Here is a 22,383-nt window from a genome sequence, read left to right on the forward strand (position 1 = left end):
GCAACATCACTTCATTTAAACCCAATTTTATTTTTGCGTGAATATTTCTAAAGAAAGTAGAGCGATCCCTGCATTTATATAGCGTCTTGTCATGTTATCAGAATATCTCAGTGTTTTCCGGCTGTTTTAAACCACCTTCTTCAGCTCACTGAGTGAATGGCGCTCACAGTCAGAACTTGGGGAGGGAAGCGTGCATGCTCTCTTCTGCTCAATAAGAACCAGCGCTGAGAACGCAGATGTTTGACGTTTTCAGCGTCTTCAACGCCACGCATGCATCAAGGCCAGTGAATTTCGAAATAACAACAGAAAACGCTGGAAAAATCCGTGGAGAGAAACAGAGTCAACGTTTCAGGTCGAAGACCCTTCGTCAGGACAGAAAAGAGCAGGAAATGAAACAGATTAAGAAGCAAGTTTGGGGGCTGGGAAATGGGGGAGGGGATGAAAGAACAAAAGGGAAGGTCTGGGAGGGGTGAGGAGACATTAAGAGATATTTGTGAAGGCCAGTGAATTTCGAACTTCGATCCAGGCAGGCAGCTGCGCTGTCGGCAGTTGGGGCGCATCTTCAACATACTGAATGCGCATGTCCATCTTCAGCATCTTCAACGTCCATGCGCAGCTTCAGCGACTTTGAAGCCGCGCATGCGTGCTGTGATTTTCGAACTTCTCCCCAGGCAGCTACATCATCAGCAAATATGTCCTTTTAATATTCAGAATTGAGCTGTCAGAATCGAAGGGTGGGAACAGGAGCTGGATGGATGGCTCAGGAGAGTAAATGCACAGTCTGGAGTGAGACTTATCCACACGATGGAGGAACGGCCCACGTTTCACCCCAGCCTGTGCTCAGTTAGCTGGTCTCAGCCAGGGCGTGGGCGTGGTGGGGGAGCTGATAAAAATTAGTGTCCTGGACAATATTTATCCCTTAACCAACATCACTAATACAGATTATTTGGTGATTATCACAGTGCTGTCTGTGGGATCTTGCTGTGTGCAAATTGGCTGCCACATTTCCTATCTTACAACAGTGACGACGCTTCAAAAAGTACTTCAATGAGTGTAAAGTGTTTTGGGCCATCCTGAGGTTGTGAAAGGCGCTATATAAATGCAAGTCTTTCTCTCTGTTGCCTCACCTGTGAGAATTGGTCTCTTGGGTGGGCATTGGTGCCTGTGGAACCCACACCCCAAGAAGAGTCAGGAGAGGAGGGGAGCAGTTGGAGCAGGGAAGGCCCAGAGGGCTTGAGAGATTGACATGGGTCATCATGATTAGAAACATGTACTCCAGTGAGGAACATGCTGAAACTGTACACATGGCAGGAACATGGACACCTAACTCTCCAAAGTATTCAAATTACAAATCATTGATTCAATCCAGTCACACAGTACAGGGCACCAGGGGAAGGGCCCACTCCCACAGTACAGACTCCAGCAGCTCCCAGCAAAACTCTCCTCACTCAGTGAAGATTCCCCCAGCACTCTTGGAGGGGCAGTATTGAGGGAGTGCTGCACTGTTGGAGGGGCAGTATTGAGGGAGTGCTGCACTGTCGGAGGGGCAGTACTGAGGGAGTGCTGCACATTTGGAGGGGCAGTATTGAGGGAGTGCTGCACTGTCGGAAAGGCAGTACTGAGGTAATGCTGCACTGTCGGAGGGGCAGTAGTGAGGGAGTGCTGCACTGTTGGAGGGGCAGTACTGAGGGAGTGCTGCACTGTTGGAGGGGCAGTACTAAGAGTGCTGCACTGTTGGAGGGGCAGTACTGAGAGAGTGCTGCACTGTCGGAGGGGCAGTAATGAGGGAGTGCTGCACTGTTGGAGGGGCAGTATTGAGGGAGTGCTGCACTGTCGGAAAGGCAGTACTGAGGTAGTGCTGCACTGTCAGAGGGGCAGTACTGAGGGAGTGCTGCACTGTTGGAGGGGCAGTACTGAGAGTGCTGCACTGTCGGAGGGGCAGTATTGAGGGCGTGCTGCACTGTCAGAGGGGCAGTACTGAGGGAGTGCTGCACTGTTGGAGGCAGTACTGAGAGAGTGCTACACTGTCAGAGGGGCAGTACTGAGGGCGTGCTGTACTGTCGGAGGGGCAGTACTGAGGGAGTGCTCAGACCAAATGTACGAAGAGATGTTGAGAGTAAGCAATTCCAGCACATCCATGAGAAGCCAACAAGGAGCTTCAATGTAGGGCAACCAGTCTTGGCCCGCGACTACCGAACAGAAAAATGGCAGCCAGGAACGATATGCACACGGCAGGGCCCACTAATGTACACAGTGGACGTTGGGGAGAGCATCGTGAGACGCCATGCTGACCAGATCCTAGAGTCACAGGAACAAGTCAACCCCATGCCTCGCCCATACGTACCTGGTGATGAACCCGACGTACAGGTCGCATCTACCCCAGAAACAGTAGCATCGGAAGCTGATGAACCAACCGACGACAGGGGGCCAGAATCACCTCCGCACCAAGAACAAGACACTCGGGAAAGGCGCTATCCAGAAAGGATCAGGAAGCCTCCCCAAAGACTGCATATATAAATAGACTATTTTCAGCTAATGTTGCATGTTAAAAGTGTTAATTGTAATTAATTTGATATTTCATTGTTAAATGAGTGTTATGGTACTGTTAATCTAAAAGGGGAGGAATTGTAATGTATATACCTTTAAGGGGGGAACTATGTTTTACAGCTCATGTATACTGCAGTACCGGCAGTGACCACACCTGTATATAGCACTGAGTAGTAATCTGTACAGATCAGTTGCAGTGTGAGCCACGTTGAGCTGGAATTGCTTACTCTCAACATCTCTTCGTACGTTTGGTCTGAGCAAATCCAGGCGAGATCTTAACCTTCGGTTAAAGAACATCATGGCTGGGGCCTGGTTGGTGACTGCATGTGTCGCATTCCGGTAGGCGAACAGGAAATTGTCCACCTTGTACTGCAACGGAATGTTGTCATTGTACATAGCCTTTATTGCCTTCTTAAAGGTTTGTACGAACCTCTCAGCCAATCCATTTGTGGCTGGATGATACGGGGCGGATGTGTAATGCCTTACCCCATTCTTTTTCAAGAACCTCCGGAACTCTTCAGACACAAACTGTGGTCCGTTGTCGGAGCAAATCTGTTCAGGCAAGCCATTCCTGGCAAAAATGGTCCGTAGGACTGCAATAGTTTTCTCCGTGGTGGTGGAGGACATTTTGATGACCTCAGGCCATTTCGAGTGCGCATCCACGGCTATTAAAAACATTGAGTCCATGAATGGACCAGCAAAATCAATATGCACCCATTGCCATGGGGATGAGGGCCACTCCCATGGGTGTAGAGGGGCCTGTGGTGGTGTATTTTGGACTTTCTGACATCCTGAGCAGCTCTTGGTCAGGTCCTCGATTTGTTTATCGATTCCCGGCCACCACACATAAGCCCTGGCTAGGCTTTTCATTTTTACCCCTCCCAGATGACCCTCATGAAGCTCATTGAGCACTCTATCCCTTAACTTGGGTGGAATTACCACTCGGGATCCACACATCAAGGTCCCCCGGTGTTGTGTATGTACCTTTAAGGGAAGAACTGGTTTTAGACTGCAGTACCGGCGGTGACCACCCCTGTATAAAAGGCCCTAGCAGGCTTCTGTATTTCAATCTGACGTTGCCCCCCTGTTCAGACCTCATTCTCAGCATTGCTGGCTGCGCAGCTGCCTCAGCAAGCAGAAGGAGAAGCCAGACCAGGAGAAGGAGGAGAGTGGAAAGTGGTGGTCTCCTGACCAGGAAGAGGAGGACAACGAAAGACCACCACCACCAACTCCACCATCATCATTATAACAACTGGGGTGCCTGGAGAGAGAGGACAGAGGAGGAGAAGGAGAAGGGAGGCCAGCAACAACATCAACCAGGGGAGAGGCCTTTCCTATCACTGCCTCCCCAAATTGGCCTCCACTTCAGGAGAGGGAGAGAGGGGAGAGAAACAACCAACAACCACCAACTGTTTGGAAGGAGGGAAGGATAACATCTTTTGAACATCTACAGGTGGGTGTTATCTGGTGCACTCTCCTAAAGACTTTGTTTTGCAGGTGGGGGGAGGAAAGAAGAAACAAGGCCGGAACATCCAGGGGTGTCTGTGTGTGTGTGTGGCTCTTGTTAAAAACTAGGCCACACACACCACTATTAAACACCCCTTCTATTGCCTGACCTGGGACAGCTGGAGCTGCCTAGGTGAAGCCCAATTCACTTTAACATCATTAAGACCTGGTGTGGGACTGAGCCTGGGGCATCTCCAGCTTTCCCAGGTGAAGAAATCTTCTCCCCCTGCCGGAAGACCACCACCAAAGACTTTAATTTAATTTTCCATCGGAGAGTGCACCCCTGCCGACACCCACCCACCCACCATCCTGAGTGGCAACCCCGCCCTTGCGGCCTCCCTCCTTCCCACCCCCCTCTCTCTCTTTGTCTCTCTCTGCCTCTTTCTCTGAGGCACCTCAATTTTGTAGTGTCCGTGTGTTGATAAAGACACTGAAGACAGGAGTTGGTTCATAGGTATTTACTAAGCAAAGTCTGGGGGGGGGGTTCTAACGGATATGCACAATATACAGGCTTATATAGCCTGAGTGGCAATTACCGGCATTACAGCACACCTGGGGCTCTTAAAGGCACATACACTACAATTCCTCCCCTTTTAGCTAACCAGTACATCATATTTTAAGTAATTATTAATTACATGTTATAAGCAAAATAACATACATTGCTGTAGTTAATTAATTATAAGTCAGTCTCTCAGGAGGCTTCCTGACTCGGTCCGGATAACGCCTCGGGGGTGTAGTAGTTTCTGGTGGTGTAGTAGGTTCTTCTGACAAGGCTGATTCGGCTTGAATGCCAGTGTCGGGTTCATCGGGTTCCAGTATCACCGGATCGGAGGTAGATATGGGTATCTCTACTTCATCGTTAGATGTATAGAGTTGTGGTGTAGGGTGTCCCTTTTCGGATGACTTTATGATTTGGTCAGCATGGCGCCTTATTATGCTTTCTCTGATGTCCACGGTATACATCAGTGGTCCTAGTCGTGTGCAGATAGTTCCAGGCTGCCATTTCTCAGTACGGTAGTCCCGGGCCAAAACTTGTTGACCTATCTGGAAGGTTCTAGTTGGCCTTTCATTCATGCCTTGAAACTGCCGGTTCTCCACGTCCCTTCTGATGTTGGGCTTGACCAAATCCGGCCGGCATCTTAGGTTTCTATTGAAGAACATCATGGCGGGAGTTTGGTTGGTAACCATATGTGTTGCATTCCTGTATGCGAATAAGAAGTTATCCACCTTGTGCTGAAGTTGTATGTCTTCATTACCCATGGCCTTTATGGCCTTCTTGAAGGTCTGGACAAACCTTTCAGCCAATCCATTGGTGGCGGGATGGTATGGGGCGGACGTGTAGTGCTTAACCCCATTGTTTTTTAAGAACTTTCTGAATTCTTCGGACACAAATTGCGGTCCATTATCAGAACATATCTGTTCCGGCAGCCCATTCCTGGCAAATATGGTCCTTAATACTGTGATGGTTTTTTCCGTGGTGGGGGAGGACATCTTTATTACCTCCGGCCATTTGGAGTGTGCATCAACCGCGATTAAGAACATTGAGTCCATAAATGGACCAGCAAAGTCGATGTGCACCCTTTGCCAGGGAGATGAGGGCCACTCCCATGGATGTAGAGGGGCTTGTGGTAGAGCGTTTTGGACCTTCTGGCATCCTAGGCAGCTCTTCTTCGATGTCTCCATCGATACCTGGCCACCATACAAACGCCCTAGCTCGGTTCTTCATTTTCACTCCACCCAGATGCCCCTCGTGAAGCTCCTTTAGCACTTTATCCTGGAGTTTGGGTGGAATTACCACTCTGGATCCACACATCAAGGTTCCTCGGCACACTGACAGCTGTTCTCTTCTTTGCGAGAATGCTGGCAACAGTGGTTCGCCATGTGCTGGCCATCCCTTCACTGTTAAATCGTAGACCCGTGAGAGAGTCGGGTCATTTCTCATCTCCCTTTCAATGGCAGAATTTGTTACTGGTAGACATTCCACTATGGTAGAGTGGAACATCTCTACTGGGTCTACTGTAGGTGCCTCTTCTACCGTTGGCAACGGTAGGTGTGATAAACCGTCAGCATTCCCATGCTGTTTTGATCCTTTATATTCTAAGTTGTATTGGTGTGCCCCTAGAAAAAGGGACCACCTCTGTAGCCTTTGCGCTGTCATAATGGGAACACCTTTTTTAGGGTTGAATATGGAGGTGAGGGGTTGATGGTCAGTCAACAAGGTCAATTTTTGTCCGTGTAGGTAATGGTTGAATTTCTTCACTCCCCATACCAGGCTAAGTGCTTCCCTGTCGATCTAGGCATAGTTACGCTCAGCTGAGTTTAATGAGCGTGACGCAAAAGCTATCGGCCGTTCTGAGCCATCAGGGAATTTATGGGATAATACTGATTGGCAGTGATGGGTTGTAATGAGCCAAAACTTCTTCGGGTGTGATTAAGTCTTTGCATTTATGGAAGGCACGTTTACAGTCTTCGTTCCAATTCCAAATCACTCCTGTTTGTAGAAGTTCATTAAGAGGGTGTAGAAGAGTTGATAAGTTCGGTAAAAATTTATGATAGTAATTTATTAATCCCAGGAACGAACTTAATTGTGAAACATTTTCAGGTGCTGGGGCTTTTATGACCGCTTCAATTTTTTCAGGTGACTTATGCAACCCTTCATTATTAATTATGTGGCCACAATATGATATCTGATTTTGGAAAAATTCGCACTTGGGGCGATTCACTCGTAGGCCCCGTTCTTTCAGCCTAGTGAGCACCTGCTCCAAATTGGCAAGGTGCTCGTTGTCATTTTCTCCTGTTACAAGGATGTCGTCTAGGTTGCATTGAGTCCCCGGAATCCCTTGCAGGACTTGCTCCATAGCTCTTTGCTAGATAGCTGGAGCTGATGCTACTCCAAAAACCAGTCGATTGTACTGGTACAGGCCTTTGTGTGTGTTTATCGTGAGATACTTTTTAGAGGCCTCCTCAACCTCCATCTGTAGATATGCCTGTGCCAAGTCAATTTTGGTGAAACGTTTCCCTCCGGATAGTGAGGCGAAAATATCTTCTATCCTCGGAAGAGGATACTGTACTGTGTGAAGGACCGGGTTTACAGTCACCTTGAAGTCTCCACAGATGCGAATTTTTCTCTGTTCTTCAGATTTATCTTTATTCAATGCTTTTTTCATGACCGGAACAATGGATGTTGCCCACTCGCTCCAATATATTTTGGATAATACGCCTGCTTTTTCCAAATTCTCCAGCTCTGCCTCGACTGCTGGACGTATTGCATATGGCACCGGTCTTGCCTTAAAAAATTTGGGAATTGCTGCATCTTCCATTTTTATTGAGGTGGTGATGCCTTTCAAGGTTCCTAGTTTCTCTTGAAACACTTCTTTGGCGTTGGCCAAGATGTCTCTTAATCGTTCAGGTATGATGTCATCATTGGTTTTTTTCTTACTGGTCACCGTCAGTGCCTGAATGGAGTGCCAGTCTAAACGTATCTTTCTGATCCATTCACGTTCCAACAATGGTGGACCACCATCTTGTAGAATGTATAAATACAACTTTTGTATTTCTTTGCCGTTGTATACAACAGGCACCCTTATTTTTCCTTTGGGGTATACTTTCTGCCCCGTATATGTTTTTAAGATAATGGATGTGTCTTTTAGAGGTATATGCGAAAATAGCCTCTCGTAATCCCATCGATTTATTACGGTTAGAGCTGATCCTGTATCTAGCTCCATTTTAACTGGGGACCCTGCTATCGTGAGGGTAACCCAAATGGTTTGGTAATCATCTTTGGCAAGTACATTATGTAATTTGAGACAGCTTAGTCTCTTGTTTTCGAAGTCGCTATCGCTCTTCTGGTCTTCGGAGCTACTGTCCGTCATCATTTGTACCTTCCTGTACTTTTCTTTATTGATTTTTTTTTTTCTGTCTGTGGATTTATTTTGTCCAGATCGGCATACCCGTGCAATGTGTCCAATCTTTCCGCATTGCCTGCATGCTTTGTCCTTGAACCAGCAGTCCCTCTGGTTATGGGTGGATCTGCTGCAGCGATAACATCTTTCGAAACCCTGTGTCATTTCATGCGTGCCGAAGTCCTGTGTCTTTTGTTGTATCTCTGCAGCTCCTCTTGCTGCTGCTTCGTATGATACAGCCATACTGAAAGCTTTGTCCAATGTTAAATCTTTTTCAGAAAGCAGCCTTTTTTGTGTTCCTTCACTTAAGAGACCGCAAATGAATTTGTCTCGAAGATAATCTGATAGTCCTGCCCCGAATTGACAGTACTTTGATAGCTTTCTTAATTCGGTTAGGTAATCAGCGTTACTTTCATTTTTGTGTTGATTTCTCTTGAAGAACTTGAATCATTCCGCTATCAGCAGCGGTGTTGGGTTTAAGTGCTCCTGCAGGGTATCAACAATTTCTTTAAAATTCTTGTCCTTTGGTTTGGCTGGAGTGATTAAATTTCGTAACAGCCCGTATGCCTTTGCGCCCATTAAGTTCAGAAGTACTGAAGCTTTTTTTTCATCTTCTATTCCATTTGCAGTGCAATATACCTCTACTCTTTCCACGTATGTGGTCCAATCCTCTATTTTGCTATCAAAAGCATCAATATTGCCAGACTTAGGCATTTCAGAAAAGATATGGCACTTCCCGCGCTTTTTTTCTTTTCTGCAGCAAAGATAAGGCGCTTCCCGCGCTTTCCCGCCGCTGCTGCCGATGACAATGCTGTTTACTGCGGTTTCCGTTCTTTTTTTATTTTTTTATTTACTGTTGGAGACTCGTTCCCGCCGGAGTTTCTCTCCAGGTCTGAACGCTGACCTGCTTGCCGCGCCGGCCGTCTCCCGAGTGCTCCCTCCCAGTCCGTTATTGCTTGCCTCCGATTTCGTTGCCTGTCTCAGCCGTAGAGCCAGTCGCTGGAGCCCCAGCCTGACGCCCAGGAAGGATTAGCGCAGTACCTGCCACCAGCTTGGCCAGCTGGTGAAACCACAGCTTCTCTCACTTCCTTGAGTCTTCTGGACGCCCGAGGAATCGATGTACTTGAGGTGCTGCCAAATTGCAGGTAAGTCCGTTTCCACTTCGTCGCCACTGTAGTGTCCGTGTGTTGATAAAGACACTGAAGACAGGAGTTGGTTCATAGGTATTTACTAAGCAAAGTCTGGGGGGGGGTTCTAATGGATATACACAATATACAGGCTTATATAGCCCGAGTGGCAATTACCGGCATTACAGCACACCTGGGGCTCTTAAAGGCACATACACTACAAATTTCATCTATCTTAATTAATTACCTATTGAGCAGAGGGGAGAAGGCCCCTCTCCCAATTTCAATCAATAAGGGGAGAGGTGTGCCTTCAATCTAAACAGCTCCCTCTGCTCAAATAGAAGACATACAAATAACTGAGGCCATTAACACCTTCAGGCCTGTGACTTGGGGTGAGTGTAGCCTTTTTTAGAAAACACCCCAAAATGGCGACTGCATGTTCGCCGGTGGCGGGGGGGGCCAGCCAGGACGTATGCGGGAGTGGCAGCCACAGCTGCTCCCGCTGCTTCTGCTGCCCCGTCACCATTCAGACTGATAACAAAAAAGCTTGGGTTGAAGAGCTACACTCACCCCACTATGACTATTGAGGCCTGCGTTAAAGCCATGGCTGGGGTTGTCGGCCCCTCAGCCATCATAGCAGCCTCAAAAATGTACGGGAAGGCTGTGTTCTTCCTGGGGTCGGAGCGGGCGGTGTCCCTGGCCGTTGCCAAGGGGCTCACCGTGGGTGGGACCTTCCTGCCGATGGATCCTCTCGAGGCCACCGCGCAGAGAATTGTCATCTCGAAGGTCCCGCCCTATGTCCCTGGTGAGCTCCTCCTCCCACATTTGCGCCAACTTGGGGAGGTGAGGTCGGGGATCACGCCCATCCCGCTCGGCTTCCGGGAAGCCAGCCTTCGCCACGTCTTCTCCTTCCGGCACCAGCTATTCATCCAGCTGGCACGGGAGGAGGACACCGACGGGGCGTTCGTCGTCCACCACGAGGGGACCGCCTATCGCGTCTTCTGGACGTCGGACAGTGTGCGGTGCCACGCCTGCAAGGAGGTGGGGCACATTCGGAAAAACTGCCCCGCCTCCAAGGCCGCCAGATCGTCTGGTGCGGCCGAGGCTGGCGCCGCCGCCGCTCCTTCCCCCGGATCTGCCCGCGCGTTGGGAACATCTGATGCGCGGTCGACGTTGGGGGCCGATGCCACCAAGGCCTCCGGCGGGGGGGAGGGAGCGCGTCCTGCCGGAAAGAAGGCGCGGCAAAAAACTAAACACCTTAGGGCGGGTCCTCCCGTGGAGGGCCAGCCCTTGCCCCTTAAGCCCCTTACACCCGCGCTCCTCGCGGAGTTAATCGGGGCAGACACGAGTGGGAGGGGCCTCATGCCCGAGCCTGTGGCCGCAACCGCCGTAGCGGAAACGCCAATACCTGCGGCTGGGCTCGGGCCCGAGGAACCCGACAAACCTGCTCCGCCGGAGGGAGCAGAGGAGGAGGCCTCTGCAGACATGGAGGTCTCCCTCGCTCCCTCCGTGCTAAAAAGAAGGCGCGACCCCCTGGGAGAGGAGGAGGACCGGGAGGAGGAATGTCCCTCCGAGCAGGGGCAGTCGTCGCCCGCCGCGGGTACTGCGCCCCCCCCACCCGCTGTCATCATCACCAGCGATCGGCAGGGGTCGCTTGTCCCTCGGGAGGCTGAGGCAGATGTGTCTGTCCGGCACGTGCCTCCCGGGGATGGGGACGAGACCCTGCCCGTGGGGGGGGTCGCGGAACAACCCGCGGCGGTTATTGACATTTTATCGGTACCGTTACCCCTCGCCGGGTCGGGCGGCCTGCGGTCTGGGTCGGGCGAGCTCGAGGAAAATAAGCTTGCCCAATGCGACCCGGACATCTCCCAGGGGCTGCTCGACCTGGTAGAGGTTTTAATTCAAAACACCCCATCCGCTGGGTCGGAGGTTGGTGGCGGGGAGGAGGATGGCCCCCTGGCTGCGTCTCTGGTGCCGGACGTACTGGAGGAGCTGAGAATTGTTCTCTCCCCGGTTTCTCCGGTCGTTCTGGTGTCTGAGGCTGGGGGGGAATCCGAACCGCCGCCGTCTTCTGGCCCGGCGCCCCTAGAGGAGCCCAGGGAGGAATCCTCTGCTGCCGATCCTGGGGGTGGGATCCGGGCGGAGGCGGGGCTGGCCGGTGCGGCCGAGCTGTTCGCTGCGCACTGCGCGACGGATGGGTCAGCCGCTGGTGACGACCCCCTGGAGGAGGATGGGGACTCGGTGATGGGCACGGTGGACGATTTGGACTCCAGCGCCGATGAGTCTCCCCTCATTCCCGTAAGGGAACTCCGGGACTTTATGGCCACGTGCCTGGGTCGGCACAATAAGATCCAGCTGGCCCTCGACAGGTGGTCAGAGCTGGCGCTGCTCATCGTGTCTGTCCGCGCCACCGTTAAAATCATGGGCGCGGATGAGGGCGTGAACCCGCTCGAGCTGCGTCAGCTCAGAACGTTCCTCACTGGGCTGCTGAGGAAGTGGCGGCTGACCAGCGGCTGCGCTCCCTCCCCCCGTTAGGTGTAGGTAGAGGTTGCACTATGCTTCTGACATGAAGATAACCATAGCCAGCCTCAACATCAACGGCAGCAGGGAGGCGCGCCGCAGATTGAATAACTTCTCGGTCCTTCAGGACGGGAAGTATGCGGTGTGCTTCCTGCAAGAAACCCACACCGTTCCGGGAGACGAAGCCACGTGGCTCCTGGAGTGGCAAGGAGGGGTCAGCATGAGTCACCTCTCCAACAATTCCAGCGGGGTGGCTATCTTGCTGGCCCCGCATTTTCAGCCGGCGATCTTGGGGGTCAAGGAGCACGTGCCGGGCCGCTTGCTCCAGGTCACTGTTCGCCTGGGGGGCATGCCGCTCCATCTAGTGAACGTGTATGCCCCTCAGACCGGTGCGCAGCAAGTGCACTTCTTCGCTCCCCGCTCTTTTGGGTTCCGTCGACGTGGGCGAGTGCGTCATCCTCGGGGGGGATTTTAACTGCACCCTCCAGGCGAGGGACCGTTCGGGTCCCCTGCAAAGCCCGGCGGCGATGGAGAAGTTGAGGGACCTGGTCGGGTCCTTCGACTTGGTGGACGTCTGGCAAAATCTCCACCCCGACTCCAGCGCCTTCACTAGTGTGAGGTCTGGGGGAGGAAGGTCCAGAATCGACCGCCTCTACATTTCCCGGGCGTACGTCTCCTGTGTTCCGGCGGCTTCCATGCAGCCGGTGCCGTGCACGGACCACCACCTGGTGTGGGCGGAGCTCGCTCCGCTGCGCGCGCGGGGGGGGGGTCCGCGTACTGGCATTTTAACAACCTGCTGCTGGAGGACGTGCGGTTCCGGGATTCGTTTCGTCGGTTCTGGGCTGACTGGAGAAGGAAGCGGGGGGGCTTCCCCTCCTTGAGGCTATGGTGGGACGTGGGCAAGGCTCACGTCCATCTCTTCTGTCAGGAGTACACGAAGGGGTTGACCAAGAGGCAGGGGGCCCGGGTCGGGTGGTTGGAGAAGGAGGTGCTCGACCTGGAGTCCCGTCTCGGTCAGGTCGTCGAGGACCCGGCCCTGCGGAAGGTGTACGAAGAGAAGAAGGGCGCGCTGAAGGACCTGCACTCGTCGGGTCCCGAAGCGCGTACGTGAGGTCGCGGATCCAGCTCCTGCAGGACCTGGACCACGGCTCCTCCTTCTTCTACTCGTTGGAAAAAAGACGGGGGGTCCGTAAGCAGCTCTTGGGGCTGCTGACCGACGACGGGTCTCTGGTCTCGGATCCGGAGGGAATCAGCGCGGAGACCCGCGCCTATTATGGGGCTCTGTTCTCTCCGGATCCGTCCAGCGAGGATGCGCGCAGAGTTTTGTGGGAGGACATGCCGAAGGTCAGCCCGGAGGGCGCCGAAAAATTGGACGCTCCGCTAAGCCTGGCGGAGCTGACCAGCGCCCTCCGCCAGCTCTCATGGGGAAAGTCCCCGGGGCTGGACGGGCTGACCGTGGAGTTCCACAGGGCGTTCTGGGACGTCTTGGGGGGCGACTACGCGCGGGTCTTGGGGGAAAGTTTGGCAACCGGGGAGATGCCCCTCTCTTGGCGCAGGGCGGTCATTATCCTGCTGCCTAAGAAGGGCGATCTCCGCCTCCTTAAGAACTGGCGCCCAGTCTCCCTCCTCAGCACGGACTATAAAATCTTTGCCAGGGCCATGTCTGCTCGCCTTGGCACCGTGCTGGCCCATATGATCCACCCCGACCAGTCCTACACGGTCCCGGGCCGGACCATCCATGATAACATCCATCTGGTCCGGGTCCTGGTCCACCACTCCCAGAGGGCTGGTCTGTCGGTTGCCTTCCTTTCCCTGGATCAGGAGAAGGCGTTCGACAGGGTGGATCATGAGTATCTCTTCGGGACTCTGCGCGCATTCGGGTTCGGGACGCATTTCGTCGCCCGGATCCGGCTTCTGTACGCCGCCGCGGAGTGTCTGATTAAAGTTAACGGGTCCTTGACGGTGCCCCTTCGCTTCGGGAGGGGGGGGCGTCAGGGATGCCCCATGTCCGGTCAGTTATATGCCGTTTGCGTGGAGCCTTTCCTGCGCCTCTTGCGGAAGAGGTTGACGGGACTGGCTCTGCAAGGGCCGGGCATGCAGGTGGTCCTCTCGGCTTACGCCGATGACGTGCTCCTCACGGTCATGGATCCCGCTGACTTGCGGAGGATGCGGGAATGCCAGCAGATTTACTCGGATGCATCCTCTGCCAAGATCAACTGGGAGAAATGTTCCGGACTCCTGGTGGGTCAGTGGCGGGTGGACTCCCTGCCAGAGGAGTTCAGGCCTTTCGCCTGGAGCACCACGCACCTCCTCTATTTGGGAGTCTACCTTAGCCCTGCCAAGGACGCCTGGCCGGCGAACTGGCAAGAGCTGGAGGCCAAAGTCACCGCTCGCCTAGGACGCTGGACAGGACTGCTCCGAGTGTTGTCCTACAGGGGTCGAGCGCTGGTCATAAACCAGCTGGTGGCCGCCATGTTGTGGTACAGGTTGGTCACTTTGATCCTTCCCCCTGCGTTTGACGCCAAGATGCAGAAGAAGCTCATCGACTTCTTCTGGGACAAAAGGAAGCACTGGGTCTCTGCCGCGGTTCTGAGTCTCCCGCTTAGGGAGGGCGGTCAGGCGCTGGTGTGCCTTCGCACCCAGGCTGTGACTTTCCGTCTTCAGACGCTGCAGAGATACCTGTACGTCGAGAATCCTCCGAGATGGTGTGCGCTGGCGACGTATTTCTTCCGCCAGCTGCATGGCCTCAATTACGACACGCAGCTCCTGTTTGTGAAAGTGGGCGGTGTTGTGTATGTACCTTTAAGGGAATAACTGGTCTTAGACTGCAGTACCGGCAGTGACCACCCCTGTATAAAAGGCCCTAGCAGGCTTCTGTAGTTTCAGTTTCAAGCTGCCTCTTGTTCAGTAAAGTACCTGTTAACTGTTCTCCCGAAGTCCGTGTATTATTGAGGCGCGGACTTTACAGTGGCGACGAGTAAGTTCGAACTCACCTGCAGTGTGGCATCATCTCACGGGGATCTCGCCTGAAAGGAAGGTCCTGGAAGGCCGTAGTCTGTGCAACGGGCGTCGACCGAGGGCAACCGCCCAAAGAATCCATCGGTGTTTGGAGAAGTGCGGGAGAGACTGTGGTTCCAGCTAATCGTGCTGGTAGCAGGTAGCGCGCTGACCCTTCCGGACTGTGGCGGGCTCAAGCTCGATCGAGCAGCTCTACAAATCGGGCCGCGCAGCGTCGCCAGGAAAAGAAAACAAGAGAGAGAGGGTGGAGCGCACAGGGCACAGTTGGTGCTCGAGAACAGGACAGCGGAGAGAAACTAAACGGGGGGGGAAGGAAAGCGAGACGCGCCGAAGCTGCGGGTCGCCGCCATTACCCCGTAGAACGCTAGGAGCAGCGTGGCAGTAAGGGGAAGAAGCAAAAGCGCGGGAGGCGCCATTTTATCCCGTTGGGGAAGAAGCAAAAGCGCGGGAGGCGCCATTTTATTCCATTGGGGAAGAAGCAAAAGCGTGGGAGGCGCCATTTTAAATCGCCCAAGATGCCGAAAAGTGGCAGTATCACTGCTTTCGACAATGAGGTAGAAGACTGGATGACGTATGTGGAAAGAATTGAAGTGTACTGCAAGGCAAATGAGGTGGCTGATGGAAAGAGAGCGGCGGTATTATTAAATCTGATGGGTGCGAGTACGTACGGCCTATTGCGGAATTTAATTACCCCAGCTAAACCAATGGAGAAAAGTTTTGAGGACATTGTTCATATCTTACAGGAACATCTAAGCCCTACACCACTGCTGATAGCAGAAAGATTCAAGTTCCATAAAAGAAACCAGCACAAAGATGAGAGCAATGCTGACTATCTTACGGAACTACGCAAGTTATCGAAGCACTGCCAGTTCAGAGCAGGACTGGCAGACACCTTACGGGATAAGTTTGTCTGCGGGCTCCAGAGTGAAGGAACCCAGAAACGACTACTTTCAAAAAAGGAACTGACGCTAGAACAGGCTTTCAGCGTGGCAGTATCCTACGAAGCAGCAGCACAGGGGGCTGCGGAAATACAACAGAAACCACAAGAATACAGCGCTAACGAAATGGCGTATGGAGCCGAAAAGTGCTATCGCTGCGGCAGAACAACCCATGAGCAGAAGGACTGCTGGTTTAAAGACAAAATATGCAGGCAATGCGGGAAAATGGGACATATAGCAAGAGTCTGCAGGTCGGGAAAGAAAACCAACATGACAAGAACTACTAAGGAACAGTACAGGAAAGTAAAGAAACTGACAGATAGTAGTTCAGAAGATCAGGAGAGTGATAAGGACTCCGGGAGCAGGCGACTGAGTTGTTTAAAGTTACACAACGTGATCGCAAAAGAAGATCACCGAACCATTTGGGTCACCCTCATGATAGCAGGGTCCCCAGTGAAGATGGAATTGGACACAGGATCAGCCCTAACTGTCATGAATCGACGAGGCTATGAGCGGCTATTCTCACACATACCCTTAAAGGACACGTCCATTGTATTGAAGACATACACGGGGCAAAAGGTCTACCCCAGAGGAAAAATAAGGGTGCCAGTTGAATATAACGGAAAGGAAACACAGAAACTATACATGTATATACTACGAGATAGAGGACCACCATTATTGGGACGTGAATGGATCCGAAGACTACAAGTGGATTGGCATTCCATTCTGGCGCTAACTGTGACTGACAAAAAAGATGATGACGTCGCACCTGGACGTCTGTCACAAATTCTATCTGACGCGGAAGAGGTGTTCCAACAAGGACTTGGGACTCTAAAAGGAGTAAAGGCAACCATAAAGATTGAGGATAACGCAACCCCAAAATTTTTCAAGGCCAGACCGGTGCCATACGCGATACGCCCAGCTGTGGAAGCTGAACTGGAGAGTCTGGAGCGTTCGGGTGTGCTGTCCAAGGTGGACTGGAGCACGTGGGCCACACCCATCGTTCCTGTAATGAAGAAAGCATTGAGCAGCCCACCTGGGGAGCCAAGGAAGGTTCGCATCTGTGGGGACTTCAAGGTGACTGTGAACCCAGTCCTGCACACAGTACAGTATCCACTTCCGCAGATAGAAGATATTTTCGCCTCACTATCTGGAGGGAAACGTTTTACAAAGATTGATCTGGCCCAAGCGTATCTACAAATGGAGGTGGAAGAAGCATCTAGAAAATACCTCACGATAAACACTCACAAAGGCCTTTACCAGTACAATCGACTGATATTCGGGGTAGCATCGGCCCCAGCTATTTGGCAGAGGGCAACGGAACAAGTCTTGCAAGGGATCCCGGGGACCCAGTGTTATTTGGACGACATCCTGGTTACGGGCGAAAATGACAATGAACACCTTGCCAACCTGGAGCAGGTGCTCACGAGATTACAGGAATATAGGCTACGAGCCAACCGCCCCAAATGCGAGTTCTTCAGGAGACAAATCTCATATTGTGGCCACATGATTGATGAGGAAGGGTTGCATAAGTCGCCGGACAAGATTGAAGCTGTAGTCAAGGCTCCAGCACCGGAAAATGTGTCGCAACTGAGGTCGTTCCTCGGGTTGGTGAATTACTACCATAAGTTCTTGCCGAATTTATCTACAATTCTGCACCCACTGAACGCCCTGCTGCAAACTGGAGTGACATGGAAATGGAGTGATGAGTGTAAGCGTGCCTTTCAGGAATGTAAATGCCTAATCACTTCAAAAGAAGTATTGGCCCACTACAATCCAACACTACCGATTCGGTTGGCATGTGATGCGTCACCTTATGGCATTGGAGCGGTACTGTCACACAAATTCCGTGACAGTTCAGAGAGACCAATAGCCTTTGCGTTGCGCTCGCTAACCTCAGCCGAGCGTAACTACGCCCAGATTGACAGGGAGGCCCTCAGCCTGATGTGGGGGGTGAAGAAGTTCAATCACTATCTGCACGGGCAGAAATTCGCCCTACTGACTGATCATCAGCCCCTGGTCTCCATTTTTAACCCAAAGAAGGGCGTTCCGGTGATGACGGCGCAACGGCTGCAAAGGTGGTCACTTTTTCTAGGGGCACATCAGTACGACATAGAGTACAAGGGTACGAAACAGCATGGAAACGCTGATGGGCTGTCGCGCCTATCGTTGCCTACGGTAGAAGAAACACCTGCAGTGGACCCCGTTGAGATATTCCATGCGACCATAGTCGAATGTTTGCCTGTTACAAACTTGAGTATAGAGAAGGAAACCCGAAATGACCCGACACTCTCTCGGGTCTACGATTTGACGGTGAAGGGATGGCCAGCATATGGCGACTCACTGTTGCCAGCATTCTTGCCAAGGAGAGAACAGCTGTCAGTGTGCCGGGGAACCTTGATGTGTGGATCCCGAGTGGTAATTCCACCCCAGTTGAGAGATAGAGTGCTCAATGAGCTTCATGAGGGTCAACTGGGAGGGGTAAAAATGAAGAGCCTAGCCAGGGCGTTTGTGTGGTGGCCGGGAATCGATAAAGAAATCGAGGATATGACCAAGAGATGCACAGGATGCCAGAAGGTCCAAAATGCTCCACCACAGGCCCCGCTACATCCATGGGAGTGGCCCTCATCTCCATGGCAACGGGTACACATTGATTTTGCTGGTCCATTTATGGACTCAATGTTTCTAATCGCTGTGGACGCCCATTCGAAATGGCCAGAGGTCATTAAAATGTCCTCCACCACCACGGAGAAAACTATTGCAGTCCTAAGGACCATCTTCGCCAGGAATGGGTTGCCAGAACAGATTTGCTCCGACAATGGGCCACAGTTTGTGTCTGAGGATTTCCGGAGGTTCCTGAAGAATAATGGGGTGAAACATTACACATCTGCCCCATATCATCCAGCCACAAATGGATTGGCTGAGAGGTTTGTTCAGACCTTTAAAAAGGCCATAAAGGCAATGTATAATGACGACATACCACTGCAGCACAAGGTGGATAGTTTCTTGTTTGCTTACCAGAATGCGACACATGCATGACCAACCAAGCTCCAGCCGTACTGTTTTTCAACCGAAGGCTAAGATGTCGCCTGGATTTGCTCAAACCAAACATAAGACGAGATGTTGAGGATAAGCAATTCCAGCACATAAATGAGAAGCCAACCCAAAGCTTCAAGGTAGGGCAACCAGTCTTGGCCCGTGACTACCGAACAGAAAAGTGGCAGCCAGGCACGATATGCACGCAGCAGGGACCACTAATGTACACAGTGGATGTTGGAGAGAGCATTGTGAGGCGCCATGCTGACCAGATTCTAGAGTCACAGGAACAAGCCAAACCCGTGCCATGAGAAGGTGCACCTGGTAATCAACCTGAAGTACAGATTGCGTCTACCTCAGAAGCAGTGGTATTGGAAGCTTACGAACCAACCAGTGACGATGAACCAGAATCAGCTTCGCCGCAAGAACAGGATACTCGAGAAAGGCGCTATCCAGTCAGGATCAGGAAACCTCCTCAAAGACTGAACTTATAAATGATTATTTCAGTTGATGTATATAATATCCAGAAAGTTGTAATTAGTTATTATTTAGTTGTTAAATGAATGTTATGTACTGTTTATCTAAAAGGGGAGGAATTGTTGTGTACGTACCTTTAAGGGAAGAACTGGTTTTAGACTGCAGTACCAGCGGTGACCACCCCTGTATAAAAGGCCCTAGCAGGCTTCTGTATTTCAGTCTGACGTTGCCCTCCTGTTCAGTAAAGTACCTGTTAAACTGTTCTCCCGAAGTCCGTGTATTATTGAGGCGCGGACTTTACACCCGGCACACTGACAGCTGTTCTCTCCTTGTCGAGAATGCTGGCAACAGTGAGTCGCCATGTGCTGGCCATCCCTTCACCGTCAAATCATATACCCGAGACAGTGTCGGGTCATTTCGGGTTTCCTTTTCGATACAAGCGTTAGTTACCGGTAGGTATTCAACTATAGTCGAATGGAATATTTCGACAGGATCCACTGCTGGTGCTTCCTCCGCAGTAGGCAGTGGCAGACGTGATAGCCCATCAGCATTTCCATGCTGTTTCGTGCCCTTATATTCAATCTCATAGTGGTGCGCCCCTAGAAAAAGTGACCATCTTTGTAGTCGTTGCGCAGTCATCACCGGAACGCCCTTCTTCGGATTAAAAATGGAGACAAGAGGCTGGTAATCAGTCAGCAAGGTGAATTTCTGCCCGTGCAGATAGTGATTGAACTTTTTCACTCCCCACATTAGGCTGAGGGCCTCCATGTCAATCTGGGCGTAGTTACGCTCGGCTGAGGTTAGTGATTGTGACGCAAAGGCTATTGGCCTCTCTGAGCCGTCCGAGAATTTGTGCGACAGCACCGCTCCAATGCCGTAGGGTGACGCATCACATGCCAACCGAATTGGTAATGCCGGGTTGTAATGGGCCAATACCTCTTTCAATGTGATTAGTGTTTTGCTCTTCTGGAAAGCTCATCTACATTCGTCACTCCACTTCCATGGCACCCCAGTTTGCAGTAGGGTGTTCGGTGGGTGTAGTATTGTAGACAAATTTGGCAAGAACTTATGGTGGTAGTTTACCAGCCCAAGGAACGACCTCAGTTGTGACACATTTTCCGGTGCTGGAGCCTTGACTACTGCTTCAATCTTCTCTGGGGACTTATGTAACCCCTCTTTATCGATAACGTGGCCACAATACGAGATCTGTTTTCTAAAAAACTCGCATTTGGGGCGGTTAGCTCGGAGCCCATATTCCTGCAATCTAGGGAGCACCTGCTCCAGGTTGGCAAGGTGATCACTGTCATTTTTGCCCGTGACCAGGATGTCGTCCAAATAACACTGGGTCCCTGGGATCCCTTGCAGGACTTGTTCCATTGCCCTCTGCCAAATAGCCGGAGCTGATGCTACCCCGAATACCAGCCGGTTGTATTGGTAGAGAACTTTATGGGTGTTGATTGTGAGGTATTTTTTTGATGCTTCTTCTACCTCCATTTGCAGATACGCCTGGGCCAGATCAATCTTAGTGAAGCGTTTCCCTCCAGATAGCAAGGCGAAAATATCTTCAATCCGCGGAAGTGGATATTGTACGGTGTGAAGGATCGGGTTCACTGTTACCTTAAAGTCCCCACAGATGCAAACCTTCCTTGGTTCCCCAGGCGTGCTGCTCAACGACTTTTTCATCACAGGGATGATGGGTGTAGCCCACTCGCTCCAGTCTACCTTGGACAGTACACCTGAATGTTCCAGACTCTCCAGCTCTGCTTCGATGGCTGGGCGGATCGCATAAGGTACTGGTCTGGCCTTAAAACATTTTCGGCTTGCGCTTTCTTCAATTTTAATCGTCGCTGTCATGCCTTTTAGTGTTCCGAGTCCTTGCTGGAACACTTCTTTCGCGTCAGTTAGGATCTTTGACAGTCGCCCAGGTGTGACGTCGTCATCCTTTTTGTCAGCCACAGTCAGTGCCTGTATGGAATGCCAATCCAGTTGTATTTTCCGGATCCATTCACGTCCCAGTAATGGTGGTCCTCCATCTTGCAATACATACAGGTCTAGTTTTGATGTTTCCTTACCGTTATATATAACGGTCACCCTTATTTTTCCTTCGGGGTAGACTTTTTGCCCTGTGTACGTCTTCAAAATAATTTTTGTGTCTCTCAAGGGTATGTGTGAGAATAGCCGCTCGTAGTCCCATCGGTTTATGACTGTTAGGGCTGATCCTGTGTCCAATTCCATCTTTACCTGGACTCCTGCTAACTTGAGAGTGACCCAAATGGTTCGGTGATCCTCCGTTGTGATCACATTATGTAGTTTCAGACAACTCAGTTCCCTGCTTTCGGAGTCGTTATCACTCTTTTGTTCGTCTGAACTATTCTCCGTCATCTTATGTACCTTCTTGTACTTTCCTTTGGTAGGTTTCTTATTGCTGGTTTTCTTTCCCGACCTGCAGACTCGTGCTATGTGTCCTACTTTTCCACACTGTCTGCACACTTTGTCTTTGAACCAGCAATCATTCTGGTCGTGTGTTCTGCCGCAGCGATAGCACTTCTCTGTTCCATATGACATTTCGTTTGTGCCATATTCTTGCGGTCTCTGTTGTATCTCTGCAGCGCCCCGTGCTGCTGCTTCATATGATACCGCAATGCTGAAAGCCTTTTCCAGCGTAAGGTCCTTTTCAGATAAAAGCCGTTTCTGGGTTCGTTCACTTTGAAGCCCACACACAAACTTATCCCTTAAGGTATCTGCCAGTCCCGCTCCAAACTGGCAGTGTTTCGATAGTTTGCGCAGTTCTGTTAAATAATCAGCATTGCTTTCATCCTTATGCTGGTTCCGTTTGTGAAACTTGAATCTTTCTGCTATCATCAGCGGTGTGGGGTTTAAATGTTCCTTTAGTATCGTTACTATGTCTTCAAAACTCTTTTCCATTGGCTTCGTTGGGGTTACTAGATTTCGTAATAAACCATACGTCTTTCCACCCATTAAATTTAACAATACCAACGCTTTCTTGTCATCTGACACCTCATTTGCCTTGCAGTACACCTCTATTCGTTCGACATATGTAGTCCAATCTTCGACTTCATTGTCAAATGCGGTGATACTGCCACTCTTCGGCATTTTGGGTGTGGTTTAAAATGGTGTCTCCCAATGGCTTAAAATGGCGTCTCCTGCGCTTTCCTTCCTCCTCCGCTGCTGCCAACGCCGCTCCCGGCAGTTCTCGTGGCAATGGTGGCGCCCTGTAGGTTTCGCATGCTTCTCCTGCGCTGCTGCCAATGCCGCTCTCGGCGGTCCTCGTGGCAATGGCGGCGCCTCGCG

The sequence above is a fragment of the Somniosus microcephalus genome, chromosome 2 (genome assembly GCF_052327205.1).
Source record: "Somniosus microcephalus isolate GS21.2 chromosome 2, FLI_Smic_1.0, whole genome shotgun sequence".
Classification (NCBI taxonomy): domain Eukaryota; kingdom Metazoa; phylum Chordata; class Chondrichthyes; order Squaliformes; family Somniosidae; genus Somniosus; species Somniosus microcephalus.